The 19226-nt window shown below is 38.8% G+C and overlaps 1 non-coding gene and 1 pseudogene across 1 annotated transcript; both read right to left on the reverse strand.

Moving 5' to 3' along the window:
• Positions 1-18267: 18267 nt before the first annotated feature.
• On the reverse strand, positions 18268-18398 carry LOC142865036 (small nucleolar RNA SNORA2/SNORA34 family). The gene has a single exon (XR_012915338.1). It is a non-coding gene; the product is annotated as a small nucleolar RNA SNORA2/SNORA34 family (small nucleolar RNA).
• Positions 18399-18796: 398 nt separating this feature from the next.
• On the reverse strand, positions 18797-18960 carry LOC109730204 (small ribosomal subunit protein uS14 pseudogene; annotated as a pseudogene).
• Positions 18961-19226: the final 266 nt, after the last annotated feature.

Raw genomic sequence — 19226 nt, forward strand, 5'->3', positions numbered from 1 at the left:
GAAACAATACTAATAATGGTACCTACCCTATGAGATTTTTGCATTAAATTTGTTAATACATGTGAAGAGTTTAGAACTGTGCCTTCCCACAGAATAAGCATTCATTAAAGATTAGTTCATATTCTTATTGGCAAAAAATTATCTTATTATAATTTGCATATGTTTTGTTTACTAATACACTTGAGATTTTTTTGCATGCTTAGCTATGTTTATTTCTTCTTCTTTTAAGAACCTATTAAGCCGGGCGTGGTGGCTCACGCCTGTAATCCTAGCACTTTGGGAGGCCGAGGCGGGCGGATTGCTCAAGGTCAGGAGTTCGAAACCAGCCTGAGCGAGACCCCGTCTCTACCAAAAATAGAAATAAATTAACTGACCAACTAAAAATATATATACAAAAAATTAGCCAGGCATGGTGGTGCATGCCTGTAGTCCCAGCTACTCGGGAGGCTGAGGCAGTAGGATGGCTGAGCCCCGGAGATTGAGGTTGCTGTGAGCCAGGCTAATGCCACGGCACTCACTCTAGCCTGGGCAACAAAGTGAGACTCTGTCTAAAAAAAAAAAAAAAAAAAACAAACAACCTATTAAGATCATTTGCCCTTTTGCTATTGGAATGTTCATCCTATTCTATGCACTTATGAGGGCTCATTATATATAAAATATATTGTTCCCCCATGATGTTTAAAATTATTTCCTTATCTTCTATTTTCTGATAATGTATATTAACAAAGATACTACACATTTAATATTAACATTAAATGTTAGGCATTTCAACTTTATCCTAAGAATATAAGGAATAAACTGATACTATTGTTGCTCAGCAGAAATCCATGAACAAGTCTGCCAAACTCCATAGCATACGTATACAAATATTCTGAATTTGCATCTAAGAGTTGAAGGCATTCCATGTTCCTTAACACATTGTACCATTGCTATTATCTTCACTAAATAGCTTTTAGTTATAGTTCAATTTTTCTTTTAATCAAAATTGAAACCTAAATAATTATAAGACTATTGCTCAATTTCCAAGTGTTGGTAAACCTTTCTCATTAATTTTTAGTTTTACTGTACTGAAATCAGAAACTATGGCCTTTACAATCTATACTTTGTGGGAGCTTATTGGGGTTTCCTCTGTGGCCTGAAATATGTTCCAAGTTTCTAATGTTCCTTGCACATATGAAAATATTATGCTTTATCAAAGTATTTAGCATATGTTTATGAATGCAATCATACATAGTATCTTATTCAAATTCTCTGACATTGGTTTTTAATCTCGATGAGGCAGAGGGGGAAGATCCAAATAACCAAATGACTGACCCATCTATTTCATATTCTCAATTCTTTGGATTCATTGAAATCTCTAGATTTATGGGGTTGGGATTAGTTAGAATAAGGATGCACCAATGAGAATTTTGGGAAAACCCTCAGATAAGCCTGCCTTTATCTCCATATCCTACTCTTTTCTTATGGAGAATCATGGCGCTAGATCCTTGTTTAGATCTACTAGATCTTTCATGTGCTGCAAGTGCTGAGTTGAAGACCTCACAGCGATTGCTTGGTAGATGTGGATTATTTACCTTCCAAATATCATTCCCCTCCCAGCCTTTATATTGCAGCAAGAACCTAAACTTTTAGTTCCATACACAACTCCTGTTGTTTCTGTTCACCTTGCCTTGTTCCTGCTTTTAATTCTGACCATCTCTCCCAGACTCACTATTTTAGCTGGCTAATTTAAATGTATTCTTTATTATTCAGATCCAGTGTCAGCTTCTCAGGGATGTCTTTTCTTATGCTCTAGGCTGGGAAGGATCAAGAAAAAAAAATGTGTGTGTGTGTATGTGTTTTCTCTCTGCTTTATCATTGAGCGTTCACAGTGTGTTATAATTGTAGGTTTATATGTCTATCTACCTAAACGAGCAACTTGATAGCATCAACTATACATTCCCTGGCACATAGTGGATACTGAATTAATGTTTGCTAATGATTATGATTTGCAAAACAAAAAACAAATCAAGAAAAGAAAGAATAAGAAAATGGAGATTAGATACTTGAGAATACTATTTTTACTTTATTCATCAATATATCACCTCCTACTGGCAAAGTCCCTGGCACAGGAAAGGAATTCCATAAATATTTATAAAAGGAATGAATTGGCCTATAGACTTTTAAGTAAAACCTGTTTTGTGTTGGGTGACGTCTTAGATAATTTTTTTTTTTACTTTCTTCCAGGTCTGTCTTGATGATCAAAGATATCTGTCTACCTGTTTGCAAAATTGTAATTTTCAGTGAAGTTTTCCCCATTTTTCCAAGACTTGAAATTACAAATTTGCTTTCACTGATACCACACCATCATGATTCTTCCAAAAGCAGAGAAGATAGTTTGTGCTTTTGCTTTCTACTGCACACAAATCTCGAACTTTATTCCAACTTTCAGTTTGAGTTTTATAGCAGTTGAATGCATATACTGTCTTGTGTGAAATATGGAAATGTATACAATCAACAGGCTGTACTTGAAGGGGAAAGAATGTTCTCAATCTTAGCATCTCCCTAAAATGAAATATAATGATACAGTCTCAATAGCCAAGAGTTAAAGTGAAATGGTTGAAGGTGGATGTCAACGCTTTTAAATGGATTGCCTTTTTTTTTTTATTGTGTGCTGCACATTTTTGTCAAGGGAATTTGATAATTATAAACTGCAACAATAATGAGGTTTTGAATATTCATAGGCAATTAAAATGCCTCTGTGCATTTTAGCAGTGCCCTGTGGAAGTGTTACTCATTTTTAGAATTAACTGGCCTGTAATAATCAAATTCCCGAATATTCTGTTTAAAACAGAGGGGGAAAATGCCTAATTTAGTAATGTTTTTATGGACTAGAAAGGTTGACACTTAACTTACTCAAGGTTGCTGTTGTCATGCCGGATTTGTGGCAGTTGGGGTCATTTTTACATAACATATGCCTATAGCCTTTTACATCCTTGAAGGTTACCTACAAGTCTTGGGTATTAACAAAAATACCCAATTTCAGTTTTACAGATGTCTCAGCTTTGAAGTGGTGTTGGGACAAGGCAGCAGTTTTAATTGTGTATAGCGTGGCAGAGACCACCTGCCTCTCATCACACCAGCTTCCTCTTCTTCCTGAGGTTATACAAGTAGATGACACTCCCAGCCCACTTTCCAGTGTGGTGTAGCCATGTTGAAGTCGCAACTGACAGAATGGTAGCGGGAGTGAGGTGCCCCACTTCCAATCTGGTTCATAAAAATCTCTCACTTGGGGCCTTTTTTGTGCTTTTCCCTTCTGTGGGAAAAGAGTATCTTGTATCTTGGTACAAGATGGCAGAGCCACAAGGTGAGGGAAGGCTGGAGTCCCTGAATCCTTCCTGGAAGAAAGTCACTTCACTAAAACACCCACATTAGACTGTCACACTAAAGTAAATATTCACTGCGCCTCTGAGATTTGGGAGTTTCTTTATCACAGTAGCTAAGTTTAGGCTAACACGTGAAGAATGGAGAGAGAAACTTCCAATGTAGTCCTTTTCTAGCCATATCTGAAATTAATGAATATAGTTGGAGCTGGAGTGACTCTGAATTCTCCTGTAGTATGATATTTGGAAAGATATTAGCTTGGTATCTTTGACAAAATTAATTTCATTTAATATAAATATATATGTTTTTTTATTTTAAATTCATCGGGTTACCCTCTTCATTTTTGACTCAATTTTGGGTTATATATATATATATATATATATATATATGCCCTTCCATTAATAATAACTTTTTTTCCCATTGAATATTTTTCCTATAATCATTCTTTGATTCATTAATTCATTTACCATTTCACAATCTATGGTCTGAATGTTTGTGTCCCCTTGAATTTGATATGTTGAAACTTAAATCTCCAATGTAATAGTATTAAGAGGTGGGGCTTTTGGAAGATGATTAGGTCATGAAAGCTCTGCCCTCATGAATGAGATTAGCGTTCTTATGGAAGATGCCTGTGAGAGCTGCCTTGCCCCTTCCACCACAGGAGAACACATAGTGCTATCTCTGGGGAAGGAGCTCTTACTTGATACTGAATATGCCGGTGCCTTGATCTTGGATTGTGAACAATAAATTTGTGTCGTCTATAAATTATCCAGTCTCAGGTATTTTGTTACAGCAGCCCAAGCAGACTAAGACAACAATATTTTTGAACAGCTCTTATGTGCCAAGCCCTTTACTGAAGTTATGAAAACAACTGTAAATAAGGCAGATAGGGTCTTTTCCCCTGGTAGAACTTGCAGTCTAGTGTGAGAGGCAGACATTACACAACAAATCATAAAAAAAAAATTTCTTTATTCAGTGTCTTAGTGCTTTTTCTCTAGCTATACTAGAATACAACATACTGGGTAATTTACAAAGAAAAGAAATTTATTTCTTGAAGTTCTGGTGGCTGAGACTGAGAAGTCCAAGGTTGAAGGGATGCCTCTAGTGAAGGTTTTCTTGCTGCATCATAACATGGCATGGGGCGTCACATGGTGACAGGACAAGAGCCTGCCAGCTCATGTCCCTCTTCCTCTTCTTATAGAGCCACCAGGCCCATCATGGGGGCCCCACCATCATGACCTTATCTAACCCTAAGTACCTCCCAAATGCCCCATCTCCGAATGCTATTAACCTATGAACTGGAGATTAAGTTTCCAGTGCAGGAAATTGGGGACACCTTCAAACAAGATAGCATTTGGCACTATAACAAATGCCATGAAAGAAAACTCTAATGAACTCTGACATTATGTAATGGAGGCCTAGTCTAGCAACACTGGTGAGTGATAGCAGAAAGACTTCCAAAGCAAATGATATTTCAACTGAGACGTGAAGGCTGAGTCACCTACTTAGCTAGGTAAAGAGGGAGAGAGCAGCAAGGAAAGCATTACAGACTGTAGGGAAGGCATATGCAGAGGCCTCAAGATTGTTATCAAGACCTAGCATGTATTGTGTGCATGTATTGGTAGGAATTGCTCTAACCTCTTGTAATGTATTATCTCACTTAAGTTCCCACAAAAGGTCTAGCACAAGAATATTACTTTCTACACTATTAAAAATAAAGCTTGCCATTGGAATGAAGTGCAAAGTGCTTGAAACAAGTAAAGAAAGAGACTAATGGTGGAAAAAGGGGTTGATGAAGGAAGCAGGGAACAGATCACGCAGGATGGTAGCCATGCCTTAGACCGACAGGGAGTATTTTGAAGCAAGACAGTTTGACACAAATACAGCTTTTAATAGCTTTCTACCCTCTCTTGTGGAATAGAGACAATTAGAGGAAATAAAAATAATTCGCTGTAAATTAACAAATTATTTTTTGATTGACTGGTGGATGGATTCATTGACTGATATTTTTAGAGGGCTGTCTGCTGGCACAGCATTATAATAGGTACTTTGGGATGTACAAGGTAAGCATAAAACTTAAGCTTTGTTCTCAAGGATAAAGCTCTCCCTTGCTTCTCACTAGCAGGAACTGAGTATTATCTGATTTCAGGAACTAGAAGGTAAAGCCTCTTGTATTAGTTCTTTATTACCAAGTAACAAGGTACCAAACTTAGTAGCTTGAAACAATAGGAATTTGTTATCTCCCCATTGCTGTGAATCTGGGCATGGTTTAGCTGTATCCTGGACTCAGAGTCTCATTTCACAGTCCGCAGTGAAGGTGTCAGCCAGGGCTGTGCTTTCATCTGAGGCTTTTGGTTCTCATCTCCCTGGCTATTGGCAGAATTCAGTTCCTGTAGATAGAGGACTGAGTCTAGGACTGAGTCCTTAGACCCCGGAAGCTGTTTTTCACGGCCACATGGCCCAATTCACAACATAGCGGCTTGCTTCTTCAAGGCTAAAAGGGGAAACTATTTCCAGTCTGCTAGGAACGAGCCTTCTGGACAGGAATATAATCACAGGAGCAACTATGCCATCATCATAACCTAATCGAAGGAATGATTACCCATGACAGGCACGCACAGAGTTGGGATAATACCCCAGGGTGTGTACCTAATGAGGTAGGAGGAATATTGTGGGTAATCTTAGAATTCTGCCTACCACACCTGAGCAGGAAGATGGGTTGGTCAGACACAGGAGTATAGAATAATTGAGATTCTGAGAAGTAATTAGAATTTTTAAGATGGCCATTTGAACCTTCTATAGGAAAGAGTGGATCCCACTTTCTTCCTGGCATTTGAAATCACTGGTGACCATATGTCCTAATTTGCCTTAGACAATCCTGACACTTGTCCCAGTGTCATTGCGATAGTGTTCTCTTCAACTCTCAAGGATATCTATGTCTGGATGATAAATTTTATTGCCAATATATTTATAGCCCTTTGTAGAAAGGGAATAACAAAGCCATTAGAGCCTGATGCCATCCAATATTTGTGTAATTCCCCTTGTTCTGATTCCAGGGTTCACTAAGCAAACTTTTCTAATAATTTGGATTCTATGTAGCGTGTCTACAGGGGGAAAATGCTGGTTGGACTAATATCAAAGTCAGCTCCACTCAATGCTTCTCTTCCTATATATAAACTAATGAGGAAACATCCTCATTTATAAACTTCAATCTCTTATGAGTGATAAGAGTAAGACGATTTCCCTGATACTGGTCAATTTCGGGATCCTGAACAGACCGAGCTGCAATGCCCAAAGTTGAGTGCCATAATGGGTTGTAGGATGTGGAACTCACCAAGGTAAATGCTTCCCTGCAAAGCTATACATCCAGCCCACCAAGGGTGGGCAGATTCATCCTGGCATCCTGACCACTCTTGATGAGTCTTTATTACAAACACCTCCAGGTCGACAGATAATACGGGATGGGAGAGAGTAGTAGAGACACCAAGTTGTTAGAGAACTCAAGGCAGGCTTTCCAGAAGAGAGGTATAATATGAACTAAACCTCAAAGTTGAGGTGGGTTGGATGAATAGACCGTAAAACCAATTAAGGTCACTTTATATTCTGCAGCCATTCACCATTTCTTTGTCAGCTGAGAGTTTGCAGTTAGCTAGAGTAGGGGACAGGTTACTCTATAAAGCTGTGGTCCGCAAAGTCTGGGCTGAGGTCTGCTAGGGGTTGGGCTGCAGAGCTCAGCCATCTCCTTCATGCTCTCCCCGTCTCAGGTGTGTGGAAAAATTGTCTCCCATGAAATTTAGGGTCGGTTGGGAGGTGCACAGCAGGAGGTGAACCGTGCTGCAAGTGAGTGAAGCTTCATCTGTATTTACAGCTGCTTCCCTCCGCTGGCATCACCCCCACCTGAGCTCCGCCTCCCCGTCCCACCCATTTGTGAAAAAAATTGTCCTCCACGAAACCGGTCCCCATACCAAAAAGGTTGGGGACCGCCGCTATAAAGAAGCATGGCTTGCCTTCCACCTTGCAATGGTTTGAATATCACCTCTAAAACTCATGTTGAGATTTAATTGCCAATTTGAGGGTATTGAGGGGGCAGGGCCATTAAGAGGCGATTAGGCCGTGTGGGCTTTGGCTTTAGGAATGGATCAGTGCTGTTATTGCAGGAGCAGATTCCCCAAAGCAAGTTCAGCCTCCTTTTGCCCACTCTTGCTCTTCCGCCTCCCACCACGGATGGCTCAGCACAAAGGCGCTAGGGGGCTCCTCCTCCTTGCGCACCCCAGCCTCCAGAACTGTAAGGAATGCATTTCTCTTTTATTAGTACCCAGCGTGTGGAATTCTGTTGTAGCAACACAAAACACAGACAGACCTGTGCTACCGTGCACAACAGAGAGACGATCTGCTCCCCTGAGCCACAGATTAACTTCAGACATTGGGAGTAAGAGAGAAAGATTCTAGGATTCTGTGGAATAGTGAATGGGTCCATTAATCCAGTTGATATTTATTGAGCACCACTATGAAGAATGGCAGAATGCAACAGGTGGGAATAGAGTGGTGTAGAAGGTCACTGTATGCCCAGATCTTACACCCTGTAGCAGAAGACAAAGAGGAAAAAGGGAAATACAAGCAATTATGCTATGGGGGCCCACGGGGTGCTACAGAGGTATATATTAGTAGAGGTGCTCCAGAGAAGTCTAGCCAAACGAAGTGACATATGTGTGCAAACCTGAGCAAGATTAGTCAAAGGAAAAGAGAGGTAAGGAGGGTTATTGAAACAAATACAATAATTAGGAAAAAAAAGGAAATCAAAGGTTTTAGGAAATTATTTAATAAACTTGAAGTGATAAGAAGCAAGCTGAGTTTAGAGGAATAAACTGAGAGCCAAGGATATTCTGGGCCCATTCTGGGGTTTGGACTTGACCCTTAGAGCCATAGTATGCAGCTGAAGGGCTCCTGCAACACAAGCCCTTGAAATGCCTTTGAATTTGTTTTGGTGGTAGGGGCTGGGGGTGGGAGGAAGGGTGGTGGCCAGCACAGTTTCATACCTACATACAGTATTAGGAATTATATGAGAATTCTCCCCTGGCATTTGCAAAGATATTTATGTTTTGCAGAAATCAATTCACACAGCAATTTTTGGCTTATGACAAAAGACATATGATAGCATTTGGGGAAAAACTTGGATTGGAGAGTATTTTTTTGCACATAATCCCATTTCCTACCCCATTTGAGCAGTAAAGGTTTTGTTTTGGTAATCTCTAGTCTCTACTCCTACCTTGCAGTAAGGGTTTTGCACTACTCACTATAGTTAAACTATCCCTTTCTGAGCATTATATTTTACATTCTTTAGGTAAATCTCCTGTTTCATTGCTTCCCCCCCCATCTTAAGTCTCAGTGTTATTATCTTTTCATTAGTTAAGAATTGAGGGATTTATACAATACTACATTGCTTGCCCATAACAGTACTACATTTGCTCTTCTTATGTGTTTGTCTTGGGTATTTTTCATTCATCTATCTGTGCATTTATATATACAAAACCTGTGTATCACCTGTTATGTGCTCTGTTTTTGAAGTCAACATTGTTTTGTATTAGGAGCAGAAAGATCTCTGTAGTAACAGACCCTTCCCAGATTTCTTTCTGCAGTGTTTCGGTAATTATAAAAATCTTCCCCAAATGAAAATAGCTCCTCTAATTAAATTCAAGCAGAGTCTGGTCAGTGTTCAGGGGAAATGACTTGATTACAATTGATGGAGAATTTTACCCAGAAAACTAAAAAGCATGTCCAATATTTAAGATTTCTCTGTAATTTCAATGCTGTCTGGGAATGAGTAGAATCATCCTGACACTTTTTGAAGACTCAGTAATGAAAAGTGGTGCCTACTACCCTCAAAGCAGCTAAAACATGAGCACAATGAGAAGAATAGAGTTTCTTGTGTTTTTATTCACAGGTGCTTTACATAGGACTGCCAGATTACTCTACCACAGTGTAACTTTCTAACCCTTTCTTGCTGTCATCATAAGTAGCATAAATGATATTTTTATGGGAAGTGAACCACTGAAATTTTCATGAAGACAAGTTAAAAGGAGACAAGTTCTGCAAGGAAATAAATCTACAAATGATAAATTCTTCAGTAGTCTTTCCCTGGAAATGTTAGAGATGTGCTGTACCAATTGTATTTTAATAATTTAAAAAGTGTCTCTACCCTCTCTTCACTAATTAATGCTTACTCTAGCAATTCAGGGTCCCACTGCCAGAATGCATTATTTTAAAGTGATATTTTCCTCTTATGAAGAGATACACAATCAGCCCAAAAGCTTTAAGTGCAAATCAAAGGCACCTCTCTCAGAGAAAAGGGAAATCTCTCAAATTACCTTAAGTTGGAAGAAAAAAAATCTTCAACAAAAGGACATTAAGAGGAAGTGGACTTGAATTTTCTACCTCAATGTAAACTTCTGCCTTTTGGGTTTTAGTGCTTTACTGGTACCCAGACTATATCAATATACCCCAAAGAACAGACAACATTGAGCTAATAGTCCTTGGTCCCAATGTGAGGAATTAGGGAGAGAAAAGAATGAATTAAGAGCCATTTTTAAGTTGTAAGACCTTTACAACTGAGAAAGAGATTTTAGTGTACTATCTGATTCATATTGTTTGTTCTGGTACTGAATCAGTTCTACATTTTTCTTATGGTACATTCCTATATAAGTAATCATTCTATATGTTTACCCTGGGCACATATATATCATCTCAAGAGCAGCATAAACCCCAATATGTTTATTCTTTGCTACGGTCATTTTAGATCTTATATGAGCATCCATCAAAAAGGGGAAAAGATGTTATTAGATGATGTGATTATGTCTTTGCCTGTGATTCAGTGTCCTCCTCTGTAAACTAAGAGTAATAATTAATAATAATGCCTGCATCAGGAAGTAAGTGAGTTAATACACATAAAGCCTTTAGAAGATGACCTGGGACATAGAAAGGGCCTAATAAATATTAGCTATTGTTATCTATTCCTGTACTGAAGATACTATCTTACTGTCTGATGGTTATTATGTATTTATAACATCAATAAAACTTGCTTAATCTAATAATGAAATCTAGCATCAAGTGAAATCTGATTTTGTTTTTTCTTGTTGCTACTTCCTACCATGATGCTTTGTAAGTTAGGCAGGGAGTGAAGTGGGAAGAATAAAGGAGTGATCATCCAAAGCAATGGTTTGCATTTTGTCATTGCCACGAACCACCTCTCTTACCTCCTGCTACTGTCTCATGCCAAGAGGCTTCAATTCCTTGTGTGTAAAGTAAGGCATAGGTGGCCATGGTTCTGTAGTGGCATTTACTGGTCATGGGCTACCAGATGCTAAAATGGTCACATGTAGGAGGTGCTCTTACTCACCACAAATCTCTTTTTATCTAACTTTTTCGTTTTACCTTGCTATGAGAAGAAAAGCTCAACAATTAGGGAAAACACAGCAGATACTTAGCAACTCAACAGGGATTAATTTATTTTACATATTATGATACATTTTTTACATGACACAATGTTACATTTTCCGTGGATGTCCCAGCATGTGGTAAATGATTATAACTTCATTGCTGATGTTTGAAAGATTATGACTGATAAGGTAAGCCTTATGATTTCATATTTCTTTTGTTTCTACTTCACTCTCCTTATAAATAATTCATAGAACAAAATTATTGTCCCAGAAAAATACAGTCTGTTTCTATCAGCCCCTTCACACTTTATTGATCAGTGCATGTAATTTTTAGTATGTATCCATGGAATTTAGAAATTTAACTTTTTCCTTTGTGCCATGGGACTTTAGAGAGGCATATATTTCTATCCAAAGACTAGTATTTATAAACTCTATATTGCAAAAACATCATTTCTATTTATTCTATTTATGTTGTCTCTTTGATGTTAAGGAATTTTATTGATCTTCTATAAAAGTAAAAATAGCTATCATTCATTAGGTACTTAGGAATGAACTCATTCATTATCTCATTTTTTGTCTCTATAACAGTGCAGTGGGGTAAGTATTATCATGTCCATTGCACATATTAGGAAACTGAGATCACAGATATTAAATAATTTCCTCCAGATGTTAGCAGTGGATCCAGGATTTGAATTATTTGAATTGTGAGAGTTGAGACAGCAGAGCCCATGTTGTCAACCATTAGACATGGTATTGCAGAGGGGATTAGTCCAGACAAATGGAGTCACTAGCCCAGCTCAGGCTGCTGAAATCTCTCTTTCTATTATGACATTCTCTAGTAATTGATGATATTTTGATCTTTAAACTGTTCTTCTAAATGATCCATTTGAAATATTCTAGTACTGCAGTCCCCAACACCGGGGACCATGGACTGGTACTGGTCCATGGCCTGTTAGGAACCAGGCTACACAGCAGCGGGTGAGCAGTGGGAGAGTGAGCGAAGCTTCATCTGTATTTACAGCTGCTCCCCATCCCTTGCATCACCGCCTGAGCTCTGCCTCCTGCGAGATCAGCAGTTGCATTAGATTCTCACAGAGGCACAAACCTTGCTGTAAACTGCATGTGAGGGATCTAGGTTGTGCGCTCCTTATGAGAATCTGATGCCTGATGGTCTGAGGTGGAGCCGAGGTGGTGATGCTAGCACTAGAGAGTGGCTGCAAATACAGATTATCATTAGCAGAGAGGTTTGCCTGCACAGAGACCATAATAAATCAATTGCTGACTCATGTCAAAACCTTATCAATAAGAAGCAAGTGGCAATTATGCTGAATCTGATGGCAGGCTTTAGAGTGGCAAGTTAGCATCTTACTTCAATACTTCAATTGTACAGCTACATCTGGTGGCAAACTTTGAGTCAGACTCTCACATTTATTTTAGCCTGTGCGTGCTCCACCCATTATCTTATTTACTGCTTTGGTTCGTGTCTCTTTCCCATGCTGTGCACTTGTCTAAGTCACAGTTTTGGTAAGCCCACAAGCTAACCCTAGCAAAAGTGAGTGAAAAAGAAACATCACTGGAAAGCTTCCTTAAAAATGAGGAAAGACATGAAGATGAGACAGCAGAGGACTCTAAGACTGCCAAAAAAAAAAAAAAAAAAAGAAAGCTGCATTTAAAACAAATTACCAAGAGTCCTACTGAAATTATGGGTTCATTGCAACAGGTGATGCACGTTCTCCAAGCCCGCTTTGTATAATATGTGGCAACTGGCTATCCAATGAAGCCATCAAAGCTTCAAAACTGCTTCACCACATGGAGACCAAGTACCCTGCATTACAAGACAAGCCTGTGGAGTTTTTAAAAAAAAAAACAAAACAATGTGAACATAAAGAACAGAAGCAATTATTGAAGGCCACCACTTCATCAAATGTGTCTGCACTGAAAGCATTATTCTTAGTGGCTAATCGCATTGCTAAACCTAAGAAGCCCTTTACTATCAGTTCTGCCTGCTGCTAAGAACATTTGTTGTGAACCTTCAGGACAGGTTGCAGTTTAAAAGGCGACATGTGTTCCTCTTTCGGCTAGCACCATAACTAGATGAATTGATGAAATAGCAGAGGCTATTGAGGCACAATTGTCAGAGAAGATTAATGAGTCACCACAGCACACAATCCAGGTTGACGAGTCTACCAATGTTGATAAGGCAACAATGCTTGTTTTTGTGTGACATACGTTTCAGGAGGATGTGCGTGAGAATATTAGTTATATGTACTTCTGTTGCCAACCAACACCACAGCTGCTGAACCATTCAAGTCCTTGAATGATTACACATCAGGAAAACTGAATTGGGCGTTTTGGGTCAGTATATGCACAGACAGAGCGGCTGTCACGACTGGTGGCTCTCTGGTTTCACTACTCGGGTCAAGGAGGTAGCTTCTGAATGTGAGTCTACGCACTGTGTCATCCATAGAGAAATGCTGGCTAGCCGGCAAATATCTCCCGAATTAAAAACAATGTTTTGCAGGATGCGCTTAAAATTATCAGCCACATTTAAAGTGCCTTCCCTTAACTCAGGTCTGTTTGCACAGCTCTGTGGGGAGATGGATGAGGAGCACACACGTCCACTCTTACACACAGAAGCGAGATGACTTTCTAACGGTAGATCACTGGCCAGAGTTTTTGAATTATGAGAGCCCCTCCGGAAACTTCTTTTTAGAAAAAACAGTCACCAATGGCAGCACATTTCAGTGACACAGAACGGGTCACAAAACTTGCTTATTTGTGTGACATATCCAGCCTGCTCAACAAACTCAATCTGTCACTTCAGGGGAGAATGACAACTGCGTTCTAGCCAGCAGAGGAAGTGGCTGCATTCAAAGCCAAGCTGGAATTAGGTGGGTGATGAGTGAACATCAGGATTTTGGACAACATCAGCAGAGCTTTTGAAAGAGACTGAGCCGGGTCCTTCTTTCTCCCAGCTGGTGTGTGATCACCTGCCTCAGCTTTCAAGAGAGTTTGAGCATTGCTTCCCAACCACAAAAGACCCCTCAACTGGGAAGGAATGGATCTTTGACCCACTTGAGAATAATCAAGGCGAATCGAATCATCATTGTCCATGCTAGAAGAAGATCAACTGCTTGAGATCACAAATGGCGCTGGCCTTAAAAGCATGTTCAAGACAACTTCAAATCTTCATATGTTCTGAATTAAAGTCAAGGAAGAATACACTGAGATTGCCGCAAAAACATTGAAAAGCCTGCTTCCATTTCCCACATCCTATTTTTGTGAAGCAGGGTTTTCTGCAGTGACCCCAAACGAGATTACGGAGTAGACTGGACATAAGAAACACACTTCGTGTGTCACTGACTCCAACCACCCCCAGATGGCACCATGTAGTTGCAGGAAAACCTGCTCAGGGCTCCCACTGATTCTGCATTATGGTGAGTTGTATAATTATTTCATTATATATTACAATGTAATAATAACAGAAATAAAGGGCACAATACATGTAATGCACTTGAATCATCCTGAAACCATCCTCCTACCCCCAGTTCATGGAAAAATGGTCTTCCATGAAACTAGCCCCTGGAGCCAAAAAGGTTGGGGACCGCCATTCTTATAGTGAGGAGAACCCATTTTGTATTGCTCAGCTAGAGATTCTATCTAGACTTTAAATTATCTGGATGTCCCATCCTACTTGGACTAAAGATACCTTCTAGGCAGATGCTGAGGGTGGTAGTGACAAGCATCAAGACAATAAGGAGAACTGACCCCACACTGCCAAGCAGTGGGTGGATCGATGCTCCAGGCAAAGAATGACATCCTTGAAATATGAAATGTTAGAATGTCAAAAAGCAATGAGAATGGTGTCCTAAGTAGTAGAAATGATGAAATTGAAAAATTTAGGAAGGAGGGGAAAAGACAAGGAAATAAGACAGATGAAATCAACATTTTGGAGCCATGAATAATCGCAACAAAATTGAAATTCTCTTATTCAATTATTTCTTAATTGCCTATTTAAAAAAAGCTTCAACAGATATGCTTTATAGACTGTAAAAATATTAGAATGTCTCCAGTATTTGTAGATGATTACATATCTTTATATAAATATTTTGAGAGTGTGAGAAGAAAAAAGATTTTAGAACAATAAATATATATTTTTTAGAAAAGTGACTGGTGAATATCCTGCCATTTTTTTTAAATTTGTTCACTTGAATTTGATGTTTAGACTCATTTTTTTATTTAGTAAACATTTCATATATTCAATAAAATTTACCTTTTACTATAATATCCATTATAAATATTTCATTTTAAATGAAGTCCTGGAAAATATTGTTGACCCCTCTCCCTCCTCTTTAAAAACATATCTTCAGAGAGTTTTCCAAATGTAATATGGTGGAATTTTTCTAAGTCATCAAGAGACAATAAAAATGGAATATTTAGTAAAAAGATTGAATTTTTTTAGAAACAAGTAAAAATGTAAATTTTATAAATGTGTAAATTTTTTTTTCAAGTGGAAATTAAATTCTGATTGATGTGAACTTACATATTACCAATACTATCAATCAGGTCAACAAATTTGTAAATCAAACCTCCTGTCCTAAGAAACTCAAATAATTATTAAATCAATGAATTGATTAACTAATTAAAATATGGCTCTACTCTATCAAGAAAATCTTTAGAGTCTGCATCTTCTCTAATAAAATAAGAGCTAGAATTATGCAATACAATTTGTATTCATTTTGAAGTGAACGACAAGATTGCATCATGTTTTTCTCAAATTTATCTATTTTTCCCTTTCCTTTCTTTCTAATATTTATTTAGTTTTCCAGATAATCTTCTTTGTAAGTTGTGAAAACATTGCATATGATACAGAGGCTAATCGTGAAGAAAATGAAGTAAATGAAGACTTTATGCATTTGCATCACTAAAGTTCTGTGATTTTAATAAAAATTTTCACAAGTTCCAAGAAAAAAATATTTTTTAGATTAGTTGTTACATTATTGTCACCTATTCTATATAATAGGTCACCTATTCTATATAATAAAATAGCTTATTGCATTCCATTCACATTTTAAGCCTTGGAAATAGAGTTAAAAAAAAATGTTCCAACTTTTGCCTAAGCTTGAAGACTCATTATGAGAGACACATTTTGTATCAGGTTAATTTTTACAGAGTCAGCTTGGTGTTCCATTTGCACCCCTTCAGAATCCATTATGGGTTGAGAAGCATTTGCCTATTCTTACATGGAATTCATATCATGCAATAATTTCTAGTTAATCACAGAAGCTCAAAAGATTTAAATCCAAATGGAAGTTAAATTAACCTTTGCCAAACTTTTTTGGCGGGTAGAGGGGGGGGGTTGAGATTAATTTTGTGCTCAGCCCCAAAGCATGCTTTCCCCCCCTCCTCCTCCCCTACCCCAGTGATAAGGGCTGGGGGAGGGTCTGGAGAAGTGATTTCAAAGCCAGTGACTGGAGAAAGTATCTCTAGACGCAGAATGTCACCTACAATCTGCCAAACCACATATCACCATCACTCAGTTTATGGGAAGAGTATAATTGATTCCAACAGGATCTAAGGCTTTAATCACGTTACTGACAACCACAGCTTCCCTCAATCCCGTAATATGTTCTGATCATGATCATTGACTTTATAATGACAAGGTTCTAGGACATGTATACATACCTGAAATTTTCAGTAACATTACTTGGTAATCCAAGGCACAGCTGTTGACATTAGCTTCATCCAGTCCCTTCTTTTTCCAACGAATCCAATTATTTCAGTATTATGACGGACCAGGGGCCCATGCCTATTTTCTGTTTGCGTGACTTGATTGACTGGAAGTGAGAAGAGTCAGTTTGTAATAGTCCGTCATCCTTGCTTCCCAAAGTGCGGGCCACGTACTGGCAGCATCAATAATACCCATGTTGGTAGCGCAGTAGCTTAGGCTGAGCCCTAGATGTACTACATTAGAATCCTAGCTCAACAGGGTCTACAGGGGATTCTTACACCCTTTAAAGTTTGAGAAATACTAAAACTGAGCAGCCCCAGCTATAAATTATAATCACCTGGGGAAAATGTTAGTAATTATTAAGTACAGGCATTACTTCTGACCATTTAAATGGAATTCTCTGGATGGGGCATGGGCGTCAGATCTTTTAAAAAAAAAAAAAAAAAAACTCACTGCAGTGCTAATGCCCAGCCAAGGCTGAAAGCCACTGCACCTAAATGAATGGCTTTAGTTATTAAATATTTATTGTAGCCCTGTTACATGCCAGTCACTGCTAATAGGGATGCCATCGTGCATACAAAAGATTGAACTTCTGGCCTCATAGAGCCTGCAGTCTAATAAGGCCTAAGTTATTAAAAAAAAAAAAAAAAAAGCAACAACTACAAAAAATTTAAATACTTAATGACTTTGTATTATTATAAGTGCTAAGTAAACCTGGGGAAAAACTTTACTTATGACTGAGAAAGTCATTACTGTATATGTCGTGGAAAATAGGGATGAGGCAGAAGGATCTGGCAATTTTGGAAGACTTGTAACTCTGGGGAAGAGACTCTACAAATGGCTGGGTAGGTACTGCCCCACCCAAGGGCCTCCAGGTCAGGGCGTGTCCCCCTTCCCCCTCCCCCACTGAAGGGGTTTTATACTCTAGAGAGGGGTTGTATGCGCCTAGGGTGTGTGAGAAGGAACTTTCCCTAATTTATCTTTGTGGAAGTTGTATCTTCTTCTAACTGGATCAGCCCAGAGGCGAGCCTTACTTTCTAATTTGCACTAAAACATTGTATGGGTTTGCAGTAGCCCTGCCCGCAACATTTTCTGGCCCCCAGTTCCTCCATTTCTCTTGTTGGACCCTCTGGGCATTATAGCTGTAGTGTGATGCTTGGGCAAAAGTTTGCACTGGATGAGAGTGAGCAGAGCTTTCTATAGAACTTTCAACACCTTGTAAAACTTTTGCATTTACCCTAAGGGCAGGAGAAAGCCATTGACCCTCCATTTACATTCCAATTACGCTCTGATTTACATTCTTAAAGACCTGAAGAATCTGTTGAGATTGGATTAGAGTGGTAGATTGAATGGCTTTAGAGGATTTAGTAGGAGTCAATTACAATAATTCAAGTGAGACAAGATGGAATATCTTGGCCTACAGTAGTCATAGGAGAAATATTAATAGTACGGAATTGTAAACACACTTTTAAACAGAGTGAGGTCTTATCTAAAGAAAAAACAAACAAACAAAAATCCTCATTGAGATCCACCATTCTCTGATACTAGTGAAATCCTGAGGACAGAAAGAACTATGAATTCAAAATTCAGAAGAAATAAAAATCTGAAAATAGTTTTGGTCTCACTGGGAAGTCTGTGCTAGAAATGTACTTAGCGTATATTAATTCCTATTTTTCCAACCTCAGGAAATATTGCCTGACATGTGACAAGATTTTTTTTTCTTATTTTATTTTATTTTTCAGATGTTTCTTTCTAATGCATTGACATTTCCAAAGTTCTGAAATGGCCAACAGACCATAGAAAGATGGTTCTTTAGGCTCCTGTTTCAAACCAACAGCTTCAGCAAACTGCCAGCCTTGATTCAGGGCCAATCTGTTTTTAAATTATTACTTGAATCAGTGCTTCCAGACTTTTCTTAGAAAACTATGTATGGACAAGAGAGGAAGAACATGTAAGACGCCCCTCACTCCCTTGTCTCGCCTGGTGCACTGAGTAAGGGGAAACTCGTGAGACGAGGGTGGGCAGATTTTATAAATCTTCAATGCCTTGCTAAGGATCCCTGGGAACCTGCTATATAATTTGGGGGAAGTGGGAGCCCCTAATCTGGATGCTATTGACACAGAAGCAGCACAGAAAAACCAGAAGGACCCACACTAGGGGGTCTCCATTTCTGGAGGGAATAGAATGCCTGTTTTTAGTTTCCTTTTCTTAATTTTAATTTTTTATTATTTTGGCGGGCGCCTTGAATAATCCATTCAAGGAAGACCTCTTAGTCTAACTTAACGAAGCCAATGTCCGCATGCTGATGGAAACAGTGACGGCACATGTTGAGGCCGTATTTCCGGATCAGACCATGCCTATTTGAGCAGAAGCAACATGAGGACAACCCTGGCTGAATTTTCCTGGGTGACTCCAATGGAGCTGCTGACCCATCTTGCTTTCAGGAGTGTTAACAAGGTAAAAAGCTAGTTTCCCCTTATGTCCTGAAATCAAGTCTCTGATTGAACAATACTGTCTAATAAAGTGCAAAGAAATGTGGTGCTTTTTATCCTCCCAGCTTTTCCCTACTGCCAAGGAATTTTTTTTTTTTTTTTTGAGACAAGGTCTCCCTCTGTCCCCCAGGCTGGAGTACAGTGGCATAGTCACGGCTCACTACAGTATTGAACTCCTGGGCTCAAACAATTCTCCTGCCTCAGCTT

Source organism: Microcebus murinus, chromosome 28 (genome assembly GCF_040939455.1).
Source record: "Microcebus murinus isolate Inina chromosome 28, M.murinus_Inina_mat1.0, whole genome shotgun sequence".
NCBI classification, from domain to species: domain Eukaryota; kingdom Metazoa; phylum Chordata; class Mammalia; order Primates; family Cheirogaleidae; genus Microcebus; species Microcebus murinus.